The 22,908-nt window shown below is 37.1% G+C and overlaps 1 protein-coding gene and 1 pseudogene across 7 annotated transcripts in view; one reads left to right on the top strand and one right to left on the bottom strand.

The window, feature by feature from the left end:
- The window catches only part of TRPM3 (transient receptor potential cation channel subfamily M member 3), a 974,199-nt gene that overhangs the window by 331,566 nt on the left and 619,725 nt on the right, over positions 1-22,908 (bottom strand). The gene's annotated exons all lie outside the window — the stretch shown is intronic.
- Positions 4,608-22,908, top strand: part of LOC148777333 (beclin-2-like) — a 166,087-nt pseudogene continuing 147,786 nt past the window's right edge.

The following is a 22,908-nucleotide window of genomic DNA, read 5'->3' on the forward strand; positions in this document are numbered from 1 at the left end:
CTGTGTGTACTGGTTCTATTTTGCCTCTGTCTAGAGCTTCTTCATTCAGACTTGACAGTTTTTTGCCCACAGTGGGCCCTTAATATCTGTGCAAATGAACAACGGTGCCATTTAAAACACACCACAGAGAATACAAATTTTTAATTAATATGTTATAAAAGATATGTATATATATATCAAATACATATGACCAAGAATAATGGAAACAAAATTAAATGTGTGTGCTCTAGACCTACAGCACTACACTTTTAGTCAGGGTATTAGCCAGCAATATTTTAGAATATTTAATTGGCATTGTCACTAATGAGAGTTAAGCTAAAATCTGGAAGAAAAAGTAATCATACTACTCATAAATAGCCCCAAATTAAACAAAATCAATCCCAAAACATCCTATGAGCTATGTTCACTTCAGTGTTTTCCTTCTTTTAATATATAAATAATACTTCAAATTATCTTTGAAAATTACTGATTCAGCAGGTGCTACACTGGCATCTTTGGTAGAATTCTTACAAAGGGAACTCCCAAGAAGTTCTAGGTTTACGAATTATTCTATTAATGAATTAATAATTACAGTAATTTACAGCAATTAAATTGCTTGTCTCCATTCTCCCCTCTTTGCCCCCTGCCCTTACTTCATGTCATATAACAAATGTGTCTAGTTGATCATCATCATTCAACCTCAGCCCAGATCTTAAGTGCCTATTTTGACTGCCTTGTGTGTGTGTGCTCAGTCATATCTAACTCTTTGTGACCCCATGGATGGTAGCCCATCAGGTTCCTCTGTCCATGGAGTTTTCTAGGCAAGAACACTGGAGCGGATTGCCATTTTCTATTCCAGGGGACCTTCCTGAGCCAGGGATCAAACCCATGTCTCTTGTGCCTCCTGCATTTGGAGGCAGATTTTTTACCACTGTGCCACCTGGGAAGCACTTTGGCAACCTTAGCTACGCTAAACTTAGAGGGAAGATGTGGTGGTGGAGGTTCTTTGAGACTTCTCTTTTTACTTATAAGCTGTCAATATTTGTCACTAATAATTGGGAGAAAACAAAACCAAAACAAGGTCTAAAAGGAGAGTGATTCTTCTACAAGAAAATCTGTAATTGCATTCTGCCTAGGTTTACTAATGTATAGTATGTAATTGCTGGAGTTCTTTCATATCTCCTTTGTCCAGCTGATGGGATCCCTGCTTAGAAAGAAAAGGGGTCTAAGGATATGAATTCAGGTGATTTAGTTTATATTATTTAGGTCATATTAAATCTAAATTGTGTCACATCTAATGCAGTCTTCATCTTAATTTCAGTGTTGAAGTTACAAAAAGAAAATGGAAGATTGTTTAAACGCTAGGAAGATCTTCAAAGAGCTAATTATTCACTGACTACATTGTTAGTCATCTAAAGTGCTAATATTAATAAGACTTAGTGGGAAACTCTATGAGGGATATAAAACACAAAAATGCTTTCTCTTCCATTTTTAGGACATTTTGGTATATACAGTGTACAAATCTAACAGGTATAATTTTATACTATAATATTCATGTCAATATGAATGCCTTCTTTTTATGATTTATTACTGGAGAGTTTCTCTGAATATCTGAAATGAGAAGAATAAACTTCTAGTGGGAAACTGTTTCTCATTTCAGTAGTTATATAATTCTTCTCATTTATGTTACATGTGGGTAAGCAAGGCAGCTCATATACATCTTATGTTTTCTTGCTATCTAGTTTCCTGTGTGTTTCAACATCTGTTTTTCAACTATCAACTCATTCATTCCTTATCACCAGTACTGTTTTTTCTATTTTATCTATGTACATAAACATACATATTTAACTCTCATATGCATGAAGATTTACATTTGGGCAAAAGCAAAGATACTGTACAAGTCTATAAAGTACTGTATTCCTTTCCCACAACCATCATACGATGAAAAATAATGTCAACAGTTGTACAACTGCAGCATGACAAGTGTGAGTGCCCTAATTGGTCAATTGGACCAGAATGATGAGTTGTTATTTTTTTTTAAACCAATGTCACTTCTAATCTATTACAATGGTAATGAACAGCCAAGCAGCCTATTTCCCATGGATATCTTCAAAGCTCTACAGATTGCCATTTGAACCATTCTTTAATTGCATCTGGCACAGATTGTAGCATGCTCCATAGAACCAAGAAGGCATATTAACAAGATTTGGCTTTCCCCAAGTCACTATAATGATGAAGCTTTATATCATTAAAGGAAGTTTGGCTTCAGTCTTTACTATGAACTATTATAACCACATAGCACATAATAATTCCCTGAAAACTTGAATTTTTATAATAATATCTTTATTTTTTAAAAATTTCTTATTGAGACAATGAGTTAAGAGCATGTTTTCCTTCTGTGTGTGGTTTATCCAATCTTAGATGAAAATTTTCTGAATAATCAAGATAAAACTGGAACTAAACAGCACGTATTCTCCAAAATATTTCTCAGAAAAGCTCTAATTGATTAGATTTTATTTTTGAGTTTCTTTTGCCATTGACAAGTACATGTTTTGCTTTCAACTTTTGCTTATTGTCTTACCTCCACTGTTAATGTACATTGCATATCATTTTTTAAGTTTCCTGTGATTATTGGAAGGACTGGATGTACTTTACCCTCCTTCTGAGGCCATAATAATTCACTAACTTTTTTGACTAGCTACTATGCCTCAGCAGAGACACTGACTCCTAAGCCTAGGATAAGAAGAGGAAGGAGATATGGTCCCTTCTGGGTGACCTTTGCTTGAGAAGTGATGATGTCCATTTTGGAATGGAAAGAGACTGAATCAGTAGCACTTCTGATCAAACACGGAAGATTAGATATGTACAGTTTTCCTCATTATTCTTGAATATTCTACAGTGAGTAAAGGAATAGTAACAACAAAGGCATAACTCATGAGGACAAGAGCATGGAGAAGGAGGTGGGAACACATGAAGGACGTTAAGATTTTTGGAAGTTTCAAACCGGATGAATGGTAACTGACTTAGCTAATGAGAGACTTTTCGAAGCTAAGGGACTGGAAAGGGTGGCACAAGGCAACAACAAATGAGCTGATTTACTCTGCTGAACCTCAGACAGGCTTAGGAATAGAGGCAGCAGGTGTGGGAGGGGCTGTGAGTCCAAGCACACAGGGATAATTGGTTGAAAATATTTGAAAGAAGGAGCCAAATTGCCTCCTCCACTCCACAGAGACAGGAAGTTGCCCCTCTCCCACCTAGAAACCTCAGAGGATTGGATTCTGAGACATAGCTGAAAAAAGGCATGAGGCACCAGACTGAAAACAAAAACAGTGAGTGAAAGTCTACAAACAGATCAGTGAGATCCCAGAAGTTCCTCACCTCTCAGATACACATGGGTAGCTTGGCTGGACATCCTCACCCCACTCTGGTTACTTTTACTTCATTGTGTACCCACCTTTACACAGGACACTGGAGGACTTTTCTTTGGAAATACTAAAGAGCACCAGAGACCTAAGGATCTTGATTTGGGGGGCTCTCCCCAAAAATATTTGGTTCTCACTGAAAAGGCCACCAGTCAAAAGAAAAAAAAAAGTCCCACCTCAGTACAAGGAGTTTCTAATTTGCATTGTAGTGACTCATTATTAAATACAACAACAGTGAAGGGTTACCAGGACTTGAAGGAAGCCTCTAACATGAAAGACAGACCATCAAAATCAAAAGGAAACAGTGCTGAGGAAAAGGGTAATAAGTATAATCAGTAGTCTCAGAGAGATAAAGAAGCCCCATGCATGAAAGAAGAGAGATTATAACAACAAAGAGCATTTCAAAAACAAAAAGGGATTATTAGAAGTTAAAAACATGAGAAAATCTTTAAAAAAATCTATATAGAAGTGCTGGCAGATAAAGGTGAGGTTATTTCTTAGTAAATAAAACAAAAAGAAAACAGGAGAAAAAAAATAAGATTAGGTAATCAGTAGAGAACGTTTATAGAAAAAAAGAACACCAAAGGAAGAAATTATTAAAAAATGGATACAAGAAAAGTTTCCAGAATTGCAGAACATAAACTTCCAAATTAAAGGAGCCATTGAGTGCTCAGTCCAATGACTAAAGATGAACCTGCACCGAAGTATTGCTGTTGTTGTTTTTAGTCACTAGGTCACGTCCGACTCTTTTTGTGACCTTGTGGACTGTAGCCCACCAGACTCCTCTGTTCATGGAATTTTCCAGGCAACAATGCTAGAGTGCGTTGCCATTTCCTTCTCCAGGGGATCTTCCTGACCCAGTGATCACACATGCATCTCCTGCATTGGCAGGCAGATTCTTTACCACTGAGCCACCAGAGAAGTACACGCCAAAGCATAACACTCTAGAATATCCAAAGACTGAGAAAAAAAGAACATTTTATAAACTTCCAGGCAGGGGAAACAGGTTTCATAAATGCAATCAAGAGTCAGTGAAATTTAGAAAGCAGGGGGAGTTACCTTGAAATTATGAGTGAAAGTAATTCTTAATCAAGTGTGAGAATAGAATAAAGGAATTTTAGAATCTAAGCTATCTCAAAACTTAACCTCCTATGCACTGTTTCCCAGAATGCTACTGGAAAACATGGGCCATAAATGTGAGAAAACATGGTATTCAAGGAACAGGGAACCAAGCATGGGACAGGGGCAGAGGGAAATCAGGAAAATGGAAAAAGGGAGTGCCAAACTGACGAGACAGCTATGCAGCACATCCAGGACCAGCCATCTCAGACTGGACCAGAAGGACTGATGGGGAAAACGGGACAGAGATATTTCACGGAGCTCCTGAAGGTACAGGGGAGACCCGGTTAGAGGTCCAAAGACAGTCACGCGTAGCAGAACAACCAGAAACACAGATAACCTAAAATATTGTCCAGGAAATGAAGTTTTACAATGTTTTTTGCCTCAGCAATGAGCAAAGTTTGCATAATCACAAAGATGAAAACATTGAACACGGATTGAAAAAAAATTGCCAATGCTCTATTGTGAACAGTGGGGAGAGGAAGTGTGTGTTGGGGAAGGAGAGTAAAATAGCTAAACCTCATCTTTCATAGTAAAAATGTATATTATGAAAAATAAAAAATGTACAAGTATTATTTACAAATAGATAAATATTAGTCAAAGATGCTAGAATAGTGGAAAGTGAATGGGAAGCAGTAATGTTGTGTTAAAGTCTTTGCAGTTCAAGGATACATTTGTACAACACAGAAAATATAGACAATATTTTATAATAACTATAAATGAAATATAACATTTAAAAATTGCAAATCACTATATTGTAAACCTCTAACTTATATATTAACTAATATAAAAAATTTTAAAAACACCTTGCATCTCTATTTTATTTTTTAAAATAATAAAACTATAAGAAAAGAATTAAATCAACAACAACAACAATAAAATTTGAGTAGGATCATTAGTTACCCTTCCAAATCCTCCTGGGCTGTTATGTAAAACAAACCTATATTATCTGTTATGAGTCCCTGTGTTAGGCAGTTTCTTATGCACTATTTCATTTAATCCTAATGAGAACTCTATGAAGCAGGCATTTTTATCCCTACATCCCAGATGAAAGAACTCAGGCTGAGTTCCAAAGGCCTGTCCAAGGTCAGAGGGCTAGCAAAGTCAGGTCTCATCATAAACATTTTTCACTCTGAGTTTCAGGTTCTTGTCACATTCTAGTTTTGTTTAATTATTGTATGGAAGTTTGATTCAAAGAAGTTATGGAATGCATGTTTATCCTAGCATTTGTAGTGTTTCACAACAAGGTGGGCATCTAGATGATAACTTTAATCCTTTTGTGGGGGATTTACAAAGAAAGGAAGGGAAAAAAGGGAAAGCAAGATCTGAGAGAATTCTTTAGTAGGTACTACCCACATTATCTCAACATCTTGTGTCTTATTGAAAGACTAGATTTCAAAATTAATTTTTCATCGGAGTGTTTACTTTTTTAGTCAAGAGGGTGAAAGTGAAAGTGTTAGTTACTCAGTCATGTCCCACTCTGAGAACCCATGGACTCTAGTCCACCAGGTTCTTCTGTCCATGGAATTCTCCAGGCAAGAATACTGGAGTGCGTAGCCATTCTTTTTTCCAGGGGATCTTCCTGATCCAGGGATCAAATCCGAGTCTCCTGAATTGCAGGCAGATTCTTTACCATCTGAGCCACCAGCATACAGGCACAAAAGGGTATTATACACTTTCAAAAGTAAAATGAGTTACTACATTCAACAACTTCTTTCTTCAGGGAAAGAAGCTGCTATTATTGTCGGACATTAAGCTAGGCATCTAAAGTGAGTGGAAATATCTAGAAATAGGGTATTTTCCATTTCTTTCTTTACATTAATAGAGTCAGATTTTGATTTCTGAGTTTGAAGATAAAGCCAAGATAACAGTTGACAATTTTCTGGGGAATAGTTTTAGCTGACTATCCTAAGGTTTTGCCCCTCTTTATTTTTAAAATAATTATCTTGGGCACAATACAGAATGGAAACAGTAAGGACCTAACAGAAGCAGAAGGGATTAAGAAGAGGTGGCAAGAATACACAGAACAACTATACAAAAAAGATTTTAATGACCCGGATAATAACAATGGTGTGGCCACTCAAGAGCCAGATATTCTGGAATATGAAGTCAAGTGGGCCTTAGGAAGCATTTCTACGAACAAAGCTGGTGGAGGTGAAGGAATTTCAGCTGAATTATTGAAAATCCTAAAAGATGATGCTGTTAAAGTGCTACACTCAATATGTAAGCAAATTTAGAAAGCTCAGCAGTGGCCACAGGACTGGAAAAGGTCAGTTTTCATTCCAATCTCAAAGCATGTTCAAATTACCATACAGTTGCACTCATTTCACACACTAGTAAGGCTATGCTCAAAATCCTTCAAGCTAGGCTTCAGCAGCATGTGAACAAAGAACTTCCAGATGTACAAGCTGGAAAAGGCAGATGTAAAAGCTTAGAAAAGGCAGAGGGACAAGGGATCAAATTGCCAACAGTTGTTGGATCACAGAAAAAACAAGGGAATTCCAGAAAAACATCTATTTCTGCTTCATTGACTACATGAAAGCCTTTGACTGTGTGGACCACAACAAACTGAAAAATTCTTAAAGAGATTGGAATATCAGACCACCTTATCTGTCTCCTGAGAAATCTTCATGCAGGTCAAGAAGCAACTATTAGGACCTTACATGGAACAATGGACTGGCTTAAAATTGGGAAAGGAGTATGACAAGGCCGTACATTGTCATCCTGTTTATTTAACTTATATGCAGAGTACATCATGCGAAATGCTAGACTGGATGAATGACAAGCTGGAATCAAGATTGCCGGAAGCAATATAAACAATCTCAGAAAAGCAGATAATACCACTCTAATGGCAGAAAGCAAAGAGGAACTAAAGAGCTTCTTGATGAAGGTGAAATAGCAGAGTGAAAAAGTGGCTTGAAACTCAACATTAAAAATCTAAGATCATGGCATCTGGTCCCATAACTTCATGCAAATAGAAGAGGAAAAACTGGAAGCAGTGACAGATTTTATTTTCTTGGACTCTAAAATCATTGCGGATGGTGACCACAACCATGAAATTAAAAGATGCTGGCTCCCTGGAAAGAAAGCTATGACAAACCTAGACAGCGTATTAAAAAGCAGAGACATCACTTTGTCAACAAAGGTCTGTATAGTCAAAACCATGGTTTTTCCAGTAGTCATGTACAGATGTGAGTTGGACCATAAAGAAGGCTGTTGTTGTTTAGTCGCTAAGTCATGTCCAACTCTTTTGCAACCCCATGGACTGTAGCTGCCACACTCCTCTGTCCATGGAATTTCCCAGGCAAGAATTCTAGAATAGGTTGCCATTTCCTTCTCCAGGGGATCTTCCCCACGTAGAGAATGAACTCATGTCTCTTACATCTCCTGCATTGGCAGGTGGATTCTTTACCACTGAGCCAATGCTGCTGCTGCTGCTGCTGCTAAGTCGCTTCAGTCGTATCCGACTCTGTGCGACCCCATAGACGGCAGCCCACCAGGCTCCGCCGTCCCTGGGATTCTCCAGGCAATAGGGAAGCCCAAAGAAGGTGAGTGCTGAAGAACTGATGCTTTCAAATTGTGATACTTTTGAGAGTTGCTTGGACTGCAAGGAGATCAAACCAGTCAATCCTAAGGGACATCATCACTGAATATTCATTGGAAGGACTGAAGCTGAAGCTCCTATACTTTGGCCACCTATATGAAGAGCCAAGTCACTGCAAAAGACTCTGATGCTGACAAAGACTGAAGACAAAAGAAGTGGGTGGCAGAGGATGAAGTGGTTAGACAGCATCACCAAATCACTGGACATGAATTTGAGCAACCTCTCTGAGATAGTGAAGGACAGAGGAGCCTGGGTGCTGCAGTCCGTGAGATTGCAAAGAGTCGGACAGGACTTAGCTAAGGAACAACAGAACAACAACAAATTATCTTGAAAAAAATACTATGGTTCAATTCTATGCAATTTTGGTTAATTCAATCCTTCATGCTTTTAAAATGAAAAAAAAAAAAATCCAAATGAATACACTATTTCTCCTTCTTTAGATTCAAGTTTTGTATTGGCCTGTTTGACCTCAAAAAAAGGATGGAAAAACTAGCTAGCACAACATTGTAAAGAAATTACACTCCAATAAAGAATTAGCCAATCTGCAAACACTTATGAAAAACTATTATGATCATGGTTGGGAATCTATTTAAGGGATCTATTAAATTTAAAGAATCTATTTCTGCATGTAGGTCAAGGGTTTCCAATTAAAGAGTACTCTAATTCCTAATCAATAGTAGGATACAAGTCATTAAAATTGGTGATTGTTATTCTAACTATAGTGTGTGGTAGAATAGAGAGAAGGCAAAAGGGAATCCTCCTACACTGCTGGTGGGAAAGTGCAGCTACTATGGTAAACAGTATGAACATTCCACAAAAAACAAAAAAACCCAGAGGTGTCATATGATCCAACAATCCCAATCTTGGGCATATATCCAGACAAAACTATAATTCAAAAGATATATGAACCCCTATGTTTAGAGCAGCACTTATTTGCAATAGCCAAGACATGGAAACAACCTAAATGTCCATTGACAGATGAATGGATAAAGAAAATGTGGTACACATATGCAGTGGAATATTACTGAGCCATAAAAAATGAAATAACGCCATTTGCAGCGACAAAGACGGACCTAAAGACTATCATACTAAGTAAAGTCAGAAAGAGAAAGAAAATTACCATATGATATCAATTATGTATGGAATCTAAAATTTGACACAAATGAGCATATCTGTGCACAACATATTCTGAAAAAGAGGCAACATTGATGATCTATTTCCTTTGAGGACAATCTTCTACACCAGATCACTATTTTGATATCTAGATACAGCTATTGCCTGAGACAGAAATAACATATTTGTTAATGAAACTACTGCCTAAGCATCTTCAAAATTGGAAGATCTGCATAACAATACTGTGGAAATTTGCTTGGTAAAATCACATAGACCATACCAGGGACCTGGGTCAAAGAGGCTTTGTCAAAGGAACCTTCATCAAATAATTGAAATACTCCTAGCCCAAATTTTCTCATCCATAAAAAGGGAGCCCTGTTTGCATCATAGGGATTTTGTTAAGGTCAAATGAATAAGGAAAACGAATGGCTCCGATACAGGAAGTTCTTTTATAAATGATAAAGTACCATAGAAATATGTTATAATGCTGTAACTACTAATAAAAATAATAATATTACAGCATAAATATCAAGATGCCCCAGGGTGACCACCAACAGCTTATGGTATACTATGGTTACTTTTAGTTGTCCTTGATAACTTTGGGGATTAAAAGAACCTCTAAGATGGAATAGTTAGGGACCTGTACTCTTATTTATTGAAAAGGGAAAGCTAATTCATGTAGCTGGAGTCACATTACTGTGCTAGCAAAGCCCGCACCAAAACCCAAATCCCACACGTGGTCAGATTAAAGGGCTAATAGTAATTAAAGATTGACACACAGTGAATAAGATTAATATTAGAAAAGGATTACATCAAAAAAGATTTACATCAAAGGATTCTTTTTTCTCCCAAAAAGGCTTGGGATGTGAAAGAAGTCTTATGCAAAGCATTCTAAGCCTCTCGGTTATTTTAAAAGAAGCTGAAAAAAATATAGCAAGGTAAGCACAATTTTTTTCTACTGGAAAATACCAGAAGTTATAATATGCTTAAGGGTTTACTCCATATATAGGAAATAAGGGAAAAATTGGGTCACAGATGTCCAAGAACTTGGGAATCTTGAGGAACAGGTAGAGGAGAACATGTACAGCAGGCAGAATGAAAAAGTGTTCAGAAGCCATCTTACTAAATTTCAACACTGATTTATGCTTCTTGTTGAGATACAAAGATGTAAATTTTCTTGTAAGGTTTTGTGTGCAAATGCAGTGGATGCATGTTTATGCCTGAATGTAAACAGTTATCTAACTATGATGTATAACTTTAGAATACACATACAAAAATGTATGTGCACACACATGTTAATTGGGAATATGATCTAAAATCAAAATGATATGCAGAAAATTACCACAGAAAAAGTCTACTTTGCTTTACGATAGCTTGAGTTGGGAAGTAACTTCATGATAGACAAGCACATGTTTCTCATTTATTAATACAAGTGAGGAGAAAGTAGTTCATAATCACAGCACCAGAATAGGAAAGGAGCTTGGAGACCAAGGAACCTGGTGAGGTACAGGTGTTTGGGAGTTTCCTTCCAGGGTTATTTTGAGGCTCAAACACAATGTCTGTGAAGACTCTTTGGAAACTGCTACACAAACAAACAAACAAACGAACATAAGGGAACATTTTCAGTAGGGTTGTCTAGTGACATTGTCAGCTAAGAGCAGTCAAGTTTAGGGCTCAGCAGAGGTTTGCCCTGGGCTACGGGGTGAATAGATACCTGGGCAAGAGGGACCATCGGGCATCACCTGGGCTTCCTGGGATGACTACTCTCTGCTTTGTTATATTCAATGTTTGCAATTCATGGAATATCTCTCTTTAAATCAAGGTCTGTGCCTTTGGTACAAGAGCCAGGCATACTGTCATCAACTTTCACCCATTTATTTATTCAACAAATGTTTCCTGTTTACCTACTATGTAACACAGAGCATTTTAGGAATTTGGTTCTATAGTATTATGAACAAGAGAATAAAATACAAGGTTGATGCACTTGAGAATTCTGCAAAGAACAAAATATGTGTCATTGGGCCTCTCCAGGGTCCAGACCTGTATCTGTTTGAGCTGTCATGTAGAAATCGGGTAACATTACTAGCATATATGCAGTGTTTGACTGTTTGCTACATTAGCAGCATCATGTCTATACTACTTCTTATAATAGATCTTTAAGGGTCTATGTCTTCAAGAAACTTACATCTCAGTGGTACACTGGCTTAACAGGACCCATCAGAATCAGAAATGAGAAAAACAGCACAAGTTTTGGATTCAAAAAAAATCTGCTGGAGTGTTGCTTCTACCAGGCGCTAGGGTCAGGCCTTACAGAGATCTGGCCTTATCTTTTTAGAGACTTTATTTCTTATGAGCCTGGGGACAATGACGAGAGTCCCCAGATCTAAGGTGAACTGAACATCAGATGAAATATTAAAGTGTCAGGTGCTATACAAACAATAGTAGTATTATGACAATTCTGTATGCCCACCTATACGCATGAGGATCAGTACAGATGGGCACACAGATCTATGCTGCTAAGATAGATAGATCTATCTATTGCAGAGATCCAGTACTGCATTTTCTATTCTGTATGGAATTCTGAAGTGTACACTATTCTGAATTTTGTTCTTATGTGTAATGCCTATTAACTCTGTAAAAGGTTAAGGTTTTAAAAATTGTTAATATTTTCTGCAACTGGGCAGGATGACCGGGCCCATTTCAAATAGGCCCATCTTACTGCTAAATAGCTTTTATGTCACTAAAAATCTAGAGGAACGGATTAACTGCCCAAGCTATTTAAAATGAAACTACATAATTAATATTTAGATGGAATCCTAATTTTGCTTTTTCTTCACATTTGATATTTAATTAGAATAATCGGCATCACCGGCTCGATGGACATGAGTTTGAGTGAGCTCCAGGAGTTGGTGATGGACAGGGAGGCCTGGCGTGCTGTGATGCATGAGGTCGCAAAGAGTCGGACACGACTGAGCGACTGAACTGAACTGAATACTATGAATAGATCAATTAGAGATGAATTACAATAACTTCCAGTGTTTACATAGATAAATGGATTACAGAAAATTCCCAGTATTTACGAGTGAAGAGACTTTTTAAAGATAATCTTCTACTTAATATTATACATATATGACATATATTTAATATGTATTTTTGTATAACATGTTATATATATCCTAATATATTTATTTAAACACTATATTTATGGATAAAAAATGTCGAGGAGAGTTTCAAAATAATACTAGGAGGAGAGAAAGTGGGTGGTGGACTCACTGAAGCAAGGTTGACCATGAGTTGGTAAGACTGAAGCAAGCTGATGGGTATATAGGGCCTTATTGAATGTAATCATTTCTATACTTCTGTGTATATTTAAATTGTGTGAATCTCTATACTTCTGGGAAAAAACTCACCATTTTCAATGAATTTACCACATTACAAGGTATTTTAGGGCAATTTGCACTGAGGGTATATTTTACAGATACAGAAGGACCTTAAAAATTTAAATAATATGTAAACTTTACAAAAAGAGACAGACAAAAGACTAACCCTTAAAAGGGATAATTTTACAAGAAACACATCTGGGAAAAATAGCAAATTTAAGTAGACACAGCAAAAGTATTAGATAACCCTAAATTGGGAAAGGGGATTATCTGGAGTGTGGCCATGTGAAAATTCATCACATGATGAAAGCAACCCTTCTTACAAAATGCATTACTGGTCAAATGAGTCAGACAGCAGGTGGCCTAAATGATCATAAAGAAACTAAAAAACTATAATTGATGAGTATAAGGATGATAAGGATGATCATTAGAGATTAAAAATACTTTTGGAAAGGAAGATGAGATGAAGTTCAATACCCAGATAAAGAGACAGAGACCAGAATAGTAGCAATTCATAAAAAGGTTTAGGTTTCAAAAATTACAAATATCCAGTTATAAGATAATTAAATACTAGGAATGTAATATACAACAAGATGGCTATAGCTAACACATCTCTATGATATATAAGTAAGTTTTTATCCTAAATTCTAAGAGGTCTCATCCAAGGGAAATTTTTTTTCCTTTCTCTTTTCTTTTTATTGTGCCTTCATCAGAAGATAGATGTTAACTAAACATAGTGAGGTAATAATTTCATAATATATATAAATCAAACCATTATGTTTTATGCCTGAAATGAATACAATGATGCATGTCAATTATTTCTCAATAAAACTGGAAAAAAGATTTAGTTAAAAAAAGGTTTAGGGTGATATCTTTTGTTTTATGCAAGCTGTTGTATTTTTTTTTTTTTTGCTGTGTAAGGTGTATTAAAAATTACAGACATTGCTTTGCCAACAGAGGTCCGTCTAGTCAAAGCTATGGTTTTTCCAGTAGTCATGTATGGATGTGAGAGTTGGACTATAAAAGTTGAGTGCTGAAGAACTGATGCTTTTGAACTGTGGCGTTGGAGAAGACTTCTGAGAGTCCCTTGGACAGCAAGATCAAACCAGTCAATCCTAAAGGAAATCTGTCCCGAATATTTATTGGAAGGGCTGATGCCGAAGCTGAAACTTCAATACTTTGGCCACCTGATTCGAAGAACTGACTCAATGGAAAAGACTCTGATGCTGGGAAAGATTGAAGGCAAGAGGAGAAGGGGACGACAGAGGATGAGATGGTTGGATGGCATCACTGACTCAATGGACATGAGTTTGAGCAAGCTCAGGGAGTTGGTGATAGACAGGGAAGCCTGGTGTGCTGCAGTCCATGGGGTTGCAAAGAGTCGGACACAACTGAGCGACTGAACTGAAGGTGTCTGTACAGTAGCAAATTTTAAGGATGTTCACTTCTAACTATTTGTCATGACTTACTGGAGTAGGTGACATGGGGTAGTTCTACAGCCTAGTAGAAAGTAGTGATTTAATCTTATACAATTATTTAACTAGATTGATCACTTAAAGGCTAAAACCCTTCCAAATATATTGGAGTTTGGATGAATTTCCTACTTCAGCTACCTATATTGATTACACGAATTAGATTAGTTTCCATATCTTCAATTTCTTTTACAAGATACAGACTGTCACAGAAAATAACGAACAAGATACTAGAAGACAAAAGGATTCAAAAGTGAATGCACATGAACTGTTACACAAAAAAGTACCAATCAATTTGTGAATGGATAGAGAGGATGAATACTTTCAAAAACAAAAGAGAGAAACAAACAAAAAAACCCACAGAGCTGTTTAATCGCTACTGATGTTCATTGTGCATATTTTTAGATTTATTAATAAAAGACTAACATGTTCATTGTATAGTGTTCTTGGGTTGGGTTAGGCAGATTTTAATTAAAAGATTACCACTAACAAATAACAATGATGAGATTTGTAAGGACTAGGGCCTAAAAAGAGATTTATGTTTTATTAAAACCAATTCCTCTTGTTTACAATAGTGTTTTACATGCCAGAGCAGTGAAAAGAACTTCCTAACACCAAAGAGCATTTTTAGAGCTAAGCAGACCTTCCAGTTTTTTGATAGGTGAGAAAATCGAGGTGCACAAGAGAGAGGGTCTGGTTCCAAACCCGACATCCATTGATTTCATAACAATTCCTCATGAAGATCTTTGATTACTTTAAAGGGTTGCTCCAGAAACCTTCAAAGAGTCTTGGGGTTAAAAGTTCCAAAAAGTCTAGGCTGAGTTTTGAAGAGGAAATTATTTTCCCAGAGGTAAATTCCTCGAAAAATTATATAATCTGTAGGTAAATGTCTCCAAATGGGAGAAGCAATTGATTATATTTAGTGATGGGAAGAATCAGAGAATATTAATGGTTTGTAAAATTAAACAAGAATTTCTGAAGTATGCTGATAACATAGAAGAATTCTCTTTATTACTGTGTACCAGCTCACTGCCAATTAATAGTATCATTTATGAAGGTCAAGGAGTGTCAGACTGGTCAATTATATTAATAAGAAGACTCAAGATGTCCAGGTAGTTGTCATTACACCAGTAAAAATTGATGGTTCAATACAAAATAAAGCATCACTCCAAGCTCGAGGACTTCCCTATAGCTCAGACGGTAAAGAATCTGCCTGCAGTGTAGGAGACCTGGGTTTGATCCCTGGTTTGGGAAGATCCTCTGGAGAAGAGAATGGCAACCCAGTCCAGTATTCAGTATTCTTGCTTGTAGAATTCCACGGACAGAGGACCGTGGCAGGCTACAGTCTGTGGGGTTGCAAAGACTCCAATACAACTGAGCGACTAACATCTCTGGGAATATTCCTACTGAATAAGATCCCTGACAAATGCTATGTATGAAGCAACTCAGAACAGTCTTTATTTTGGTATTGAAGGAACCTGAATTCTCACTAAACAGTTTGTAATAAGTTTAAAAGTAAATGTTTTTGAAAGATTTACTTGGTTTTTCCTCTTCTTCTACCAATCTGAAAGCAGCCTGAGGAAAACAGAAGCTTCTAATAAAATTTGGACTGGCTTACTGGGAATGAAGGTGGTCCACATGGCTTTGGGAAATGTGTGCCTAACTGGCAAGCTTGTTACCAATATGCAGCTTGGATAATGGAAAGAAATGTACGATCCTTCTGTAGAAAACATTTAGGGAAAGAAACAGAGTCAAGGCCATTGCCTGTGTAAAGTGTTCAGAAAACCTGAAATTTGATGCTGCCAGAGAAAGGAGTAGGGCATGGAAGACAAGAGAAAAGAGAGAGAGACATCAGTGGTACTGGAATGGGAAGCAATAGGGCAACCAAAATTGAAAGTGTGAAAAAAAGACCTCATTTTATAGCCTGATAGTCAGTAATGCGTAGAAGGCAATGGCAAGCCACTCCAGTACTCTTGCCTAGAAAATTCCATGGATGGAGGAGCCTGGTGGGCTGCAGTCCGTGGGGTGGCTAAGGGTCGGACACGACTGAGTGACTTCACTTTCACACATTGGAGAAGGAAATGGCAACCCACTCCAGTGTTCTTGCCTGGAGAATCCCAGGGACGGGGAGCCTGGTGGGCTTTCGTCTATGGGGTCACACAGAGTCAGACACGACTGAGGTGACTTAGCAGCAGAGGACAATTTATAAGAAAGTTCCTGAGAGCATATATTTGTAAAATTTTGTAAACCAGCTGATGATGTCCACCATTGTAATTATGTTTCTATTAAATGTCATTTATTGTGCTTGTTGTAGAAATAGGTTAAGATGACATGGGTAGATGCCTGTAGCCACAGAAAACAATCTTTATCTTCTGACATTCTTATTTTTTGGTGGCTGCGGGAGGAGTCACATAAAACATGAGGGTCAACACTGAATATCTAGTCAGCAAAACACACCAATTTTTATGTAATTGTCCTTTACAAGACCTGTTTCTCTCCAGTATGTCTAGCTAATAAGAAACCAAATCCACCCCACTGGCAAGCAAATAACACATAGGAAGGCAGGATCAGAAAATCCCAGGAGCAAATAAGCAGAATCTTGCAAGGTCGGTCATGACTTCAGCTCCAGATCAGGCATGTCCCTTCATTTCAACATCCCACACACTCAGCAAAGCTGTGGTTATGACTGACCTCAATGCATTTGAGATCTGGGATGCCTCATTTCCTTCTGTGTGCCTGATACTGCTGCTGCTGCTGCTAAGTCACTTCAGTCGTGTCCGACTCTGTGTGACCCCATAGACGGAAGCCCACCAGGCTCCCCCGTCCCTGGGATTCTCCAGGCAAGAACACTGGAGTGGGTTGCCATTTCCTTCTCCAATGTGTGAAAGTGAAAAGTGAAAGTAAAGTCGCTCAGTCGTGTCCGACCCTTAGCGACCCCACGGACTGCAGCCTACCAGGCTGCTCCATCCACGGGATTTTCTAGGCAAGAGTACTGGAGTGGCTTGCCATTGCCTTCTCCGGCCTGATACTATATCTATTCAATAAATGCTAACGACTGAATGGGAACTGGTTAAGACTTATTTTGTGACTCTGGGGGCCACATTTTAATCTTGGGGAACATAAGGGAGGGACACAGATTCCAAATTTTGCACAAGATACACAGATTCATTGCATTTTCATAGACACATTAGGGTTAGTTCAGTTTTCCTTCCAATCTTTCATCTATTATTTGAATTAGAATCATGTAGCTGCTTTTTTCCTTCTTACAGAGAAGTTACAATGAGCAAAACACAGGCCATTCATTCAATGATTCAGTTTTCAAGGACGTTTTCAGCCCCAAGCACCTTATTAGGTGCTGGGGATTCTTAGTGAATGAACGAACAACTGAATAAATATGTATCTGTGATTTCCACTAGTAATGTTTCAAGGGAAGAGAAAGTTGCTGGCTTGAATGTTATTAGAATAAGTCACATAACCTTTTGAAAGAACTCATAGTGTCATGTCATAAAGAGCAGAGCAACATAGCCCTGTTCCTGCCTCCAATTTACAGTCTGGGCAGAAGCTGCCCCGAGCACATAAGATGACTGTAATACAAGGCATAGTGTGTTCTGCTGTAAATGTAAAAGAGGAAGCAAAGTAGAGGGGGGTGCGAAGATGTTATCCATGTAGCCGGCCAGGGGAAAATTACAGCCGGAACTCTTTCCCAGGAAGGAATTCAGAAACTAAATCCAGTACAAAGGAAAGATGACTCCGTGTTAGTTTGTACCTTACTGTCCTTTCCTGTGTTGAAACGTTAACATTTTCGGATATAATGGGTCTTTTTTCCAGGTCATGAAGCACAGACAATGTGCCGGAGGCCTGAACAAAGTTGGTGCATCAGCAGGGCTTTGCACTTAAAACAAACATCTGAGCTTTCCTGACTGTTTAAATGAGAGCTGGGGCATTAATACACAGTGAAATGACTGACACATTTTGTGTGGGGATTAGCTCCATTATATGGAAATGCCATGCTGGCACTCCTACATTAACATTCTGGACCTCATAAAGTGTGAATGGAGGCTTCATCCACCTTCCCAAAGGATAATTTCCTTAAAGAACTATATTAAAATATTCCTGGGGAACTATTTTTAAAAAAGAGGATTGAGTAAAAAGAAAGAAATCACAATTAGATATAAACATACTTTTTTCCCCATAATGAAGGATTTAAAAAATAAGAAATTTACTTTTTTATTAAGTTTATTTAGAATGAAGAAAAAAAAAAGCAAAATGATGCATATGAAATACTAAAGAGTGATTTAAGGTAAATTTTACCTATGGAATATTGTTTAATTTTATTAGCTAAAAGCACTAGACAATAAGGGCAAAGATCTAGTTTGCCATAGTTTTGGCTGTATTGCTTGCAAACAGCAGGGCTCTTCATATATAAGAGGTATCTAAATGAGTTTGTTTAAATATTGTACAATTAAGAGTCCACTGTGTATACTCAACAACAGAAAGGAGAAAATGTTTTCTCAGAGATATAGCATTATGTAGGATTTGAAGTTATCATATATTTTCTTTTTGCTTACTTTTGAAATTAATTAACAAAAATAAAGATTCTTTACTTTTATGGCAAACCTGATCATTCAAAACACAGTCCTAAGCCATAATATTTGTTGACTGTACTGAGTGGCTGAATAACAACAAGAAAAAACTAAGAAAGTTTTCTGAGAAGTTACTTCTTTCTAATCAAAGAAGTGCAACTCAGGTGCTCAGGGGTCCACCTTCTCGAATTTACTACCTAAACCAATGAGTATAATGCATACTGAGGTTTCCAAGAGCCCAGCAGATTAGAAACAGGCTAGTGGAAAGTATGAAAGAGGAACAGGGATAAGAACGAAGGAACTCAGAGGCAGATAAGAAGTAACCGCAGAAGGCAGAACATCCTGGGCCCATCTAGGGATAGGGTAAATGTCCAGAGTATATTAATGGGCCTGAAGCAGCAATTACTTTCAACACAAAATGATGCAATTCTCAAGGAAGGGCTAACCTGGTTTTACACATTCAGTTAAAAAAGAAATTCTAAATCATTTAGAATATTTTCTCTTTGAAGGTGTTGAAGTTTTGCTAATTTTAAGACATTTTAAAAGAAGACTTAGAGGAGAGTTTTAAATTGACAATTGGCTTCCTTTAAGACTAACTAAATTTGAAAGTAGCTTTTTAAAAATTTTTGTTTGTATTCCAGAGTTTACATTTTCCTTATGGATGGGGAAGCTTTCCTTCTAATGATCCTTGAATCTCATAACACCTGGTTCATCTACAGGGTACTTTAATGATGTAAGTAAGCAAAAACTCAACTGTTTAGGTTTCAGGGTATCCTGGGGAGGTGCTAATAATCCTAAAAAGCCATCTCAAGAGCATCAATAACAAATAGATACGGCTCATGCCAATCATTATCTATTTTCCTCCACTGGAATTTCTATGTCTACAAAGTAATGTAGGTTATATTCTAGAGTAGTATTTTCAGATTTATGCCTTTCATAGCATTCTTCCCACAAGTTGTTGCTTAAAAGGTTTCTGAAGTATATGCTCAAGATTGCAGAACACTGCAATCTGTTTGTGAGTGAAGTGAAGTGAACTTTGTGGAGATGCCCGATACATATGGAAATATTAAAGAGCATAACAACTTCAGTAAAGAAGCTGTTTGTGTTGTTGCTTTTGAGTTGCTAAATTGTGTCTGACTCTTTGCGACCCCATGGACTGTAGCCTGCCAGTATCCTCTGTCCATGGGATTTCCCAAGCAAGAATACTGGAGTGGGTTGCCATTTCCTTCTCCAGAGAATCTTCCCTACCCAGGGATCTACCCCCATCTCCTGCATTGATAGGCAGATTCTTTACCACTGAGTTGCTTGGGAAGTCCTAAAAAAAGCTGTTTAACTTTGTTTAAATCAAAATTTTTGAAGCAAATTAAAAGTCACTCTTCCCCTTTGTATACAAACCAGTAGCAACTGTTAATATTTTCTAGAAGATAACAAAAAAGCCTATGTTAGAATTTTCACTGAATTGAAGTGAAAGTCCCTGTCGTGTCCGACTCTTTGTGACCTCCATGGACTATACAGTCCATGGAATTCTCTAGGCCAGAATACTGGAGTGGGTAGCCTTTCCCTTCTCCAGGGATCTTCACAACCCAGGGATGGAACCCAGGTCTCCCACATTGCAGGCGGTTTCTTTACTAGCTGAGTCACAAGTAAAGTGTCATTAAAACCAACTGAGGGGAATGACCTCTATTTAATTGCAATTATATTATTTTTCTCCATAAAGTATATTTAATTACTCAGAAGAGTAACATACCACTGCAAACAGGCCAACAAGATTTATAGCCATAAATAGAAGCTAAACATTTTATAAATACCTCGACATTAGAAATGCAATGAATAAACGTTTGTCATCTCTGTGATTAATAAAAACACTCAATGATGATCAATACCAGGACAAAGCATCCTCCATTTCTTGGACCTAGATTCTGATATTGGAATTACTTCTTGTTGGAGAATCCCCTGACTTCTCTAATCACACACACATGAACAAAAGAGCTCATAGGAAGATAATACAACTGTGATTCTGTTCTTCCTTCACAACTTAGAAAATCCCTTTTCCCTGAATATTTATTTCTGTAATAATATTTAAGGAAAACAGTCTTGTGAATCAGCCGCTTTTTCCTATTGTATACAAAAAATCCCAGGCAGTAGCCAGGGATTTTGGAGTTTACATTTATCACAGAAAAGAGATGAAGAGGTATATAGAAAGAGAATCTTACCCTGGGGATGGCACATAGTTTTATCATTTTCTGCCATGAACCTGTGAGGGGATAGCTGCATAATTCTTCACACAGCTTGGGCTCTGAGGAGGGGGTGGAAATCAAAGGTGAAGAGGTCTGGTGACTTCTAGCAGGTGAAGCCAGGGCCATTCTTTTGTTAAATTTCAGGGAAGTAAATGCCAGAGAGTTTGGGGGAGCTCCTGGAAGTTTGGGGAAGAATCTTCCAGGCTGAGAGAGAAACAGCTAGATGAGGATTTAATATATGTTCAGTTAAAGTAGATAAAAACGATGCTTTTAAAAAAGTTCAGATACAAAATAGGAAAGACAGGGTAATTTTGGGATGGATAAAGAGTTCAAACGGACTAGAACATATCCAAATATATGAGTTCTGTATAATTTACTATTTCCTTTTGAAATTTATATTATTTTATAGCAAAGCTTACTAAAAATGATATAATTTTACTTAATACAGTTGATTCTTATTAGTCATGGATTCTGTATTTTTAACTATTCTACACACTATAATTTATTTGTAACCCTAATTCAATACCTATGGCACATGCTCATTCCTGCACAGAGGGGCGAACACTTTGACTTACTTGACATGTGCGTGCCCTGGTGAGGTCAAACAAGATGACTACTGACTTGCTCTTTCAGTTCACATGCTGTATACTCTCCACGGTCTACTTAGTGACATATATTTTTTACACTTCATGCTGGTGATTTCTTTTTAAAAAAATATTATTTATTTAATTGAAGGATAACTACTTCACGATACTGTGAAGGATTTTGCTATACAACAACATGAACTGGTCACAGGTATGATATTCCTGATATGATGCTTAAGTGTCTCCTAGTGTTCCTTGGTTTGGAAAGGCTGTGACTTGCCTTACAGAGAAAATGTGTGTTATATAAGCTTCATTCAAATGTAAGTTATAGTGCTTTAGCTATGACTTCAATGTAATGAATCAGTAATGCATATTAAATAATCTTTAAACAGAAACACATATAAATCAAGGTTATGTACTGATCGGTTAATGAAAATGTTATGAGCAGAAGCCCACAGGAACCTAACCCTGTATTTCTCTTAGGAGCAATGACCCCATATTTGCTAATTCAGTGTCCCTGGTGACTTTACAGAAAATAATTACAGATAATGAAAATCAACAAATAAAATAATATTTAATTATTTAAATAAAGAGGTAGAAAGAGTTTAACTTCACCAAGAACAACTATATGAACTAGACAAAATATACCCTGAGTTTTGAAGACATTAGGAAGCTGTGAAGGTAACAAGGACTTGTAGAGCCAGGGTTCAGGACAAAAAGGAAGCCCATAAAAGTAAGAATAACAGTACTGAATGAAACTAAAGACAATCTAAACAAATGGAGGGATACACCATGACCATGGATTGGAAGATCCATACTTGTGGAAATATCAGGTCTCCCCAGGTTGACTTGTATTCAATGTGATTTCAATTAAAATCCCAGGGATCCAAATAGTCAAAACAAGCTTGAAGAACAAATTTGGAGTATTCACACTAGCATATATGAACACTTATTATAAAGCTACAACTTGGTACTGACTCAAACATAGAAAAATAGACCAGTGGAACAGAACAGCAGAACAGAGTTCAGACACAAACCCTCATATATGTTGACACTTAATACATGACCAACATGAAATTTCAGAGAAATAGATAAAAGATAAATGCTGCTGTGTTAACCACATATCCACATAGGAAAAAAATGCTCTGATCTAACATCATCAAATGACAAATCCCAGATGGATTATAGATATAAATAAGAAACGTGAAATAAAGCTTTCAGAAGAGGTCGAGTACTTTTGTATCCTTGGAGTAGGCAAAGATTTCTTGGGACATAAATCATAAGGAAGAAAGAATGATTCACTATACTAAAAACTTCTATTAAAAGCTCCACTATAAGAATTAAAAGTTACATAATGGAGAAAATATTTGAAATATATTACCAATACAATACACATAACCAATTAAGTTTACACA

Source organism: Moschus berezovskii, chromosome 7, assembly GCF_049115385.1.
Source record: "Moschus berezovskii isolate FMDL1 chromosome 7, NW_MosBer_1.0, whole genome shotgun sequence".
NCBI classification, from domain to species: domain Eukaryota; kingdom Metazoa; phylum Chordata; class Mammalia; order Artiodactyla; family Moschidae; genus Moschus; species Moschus berezovskii.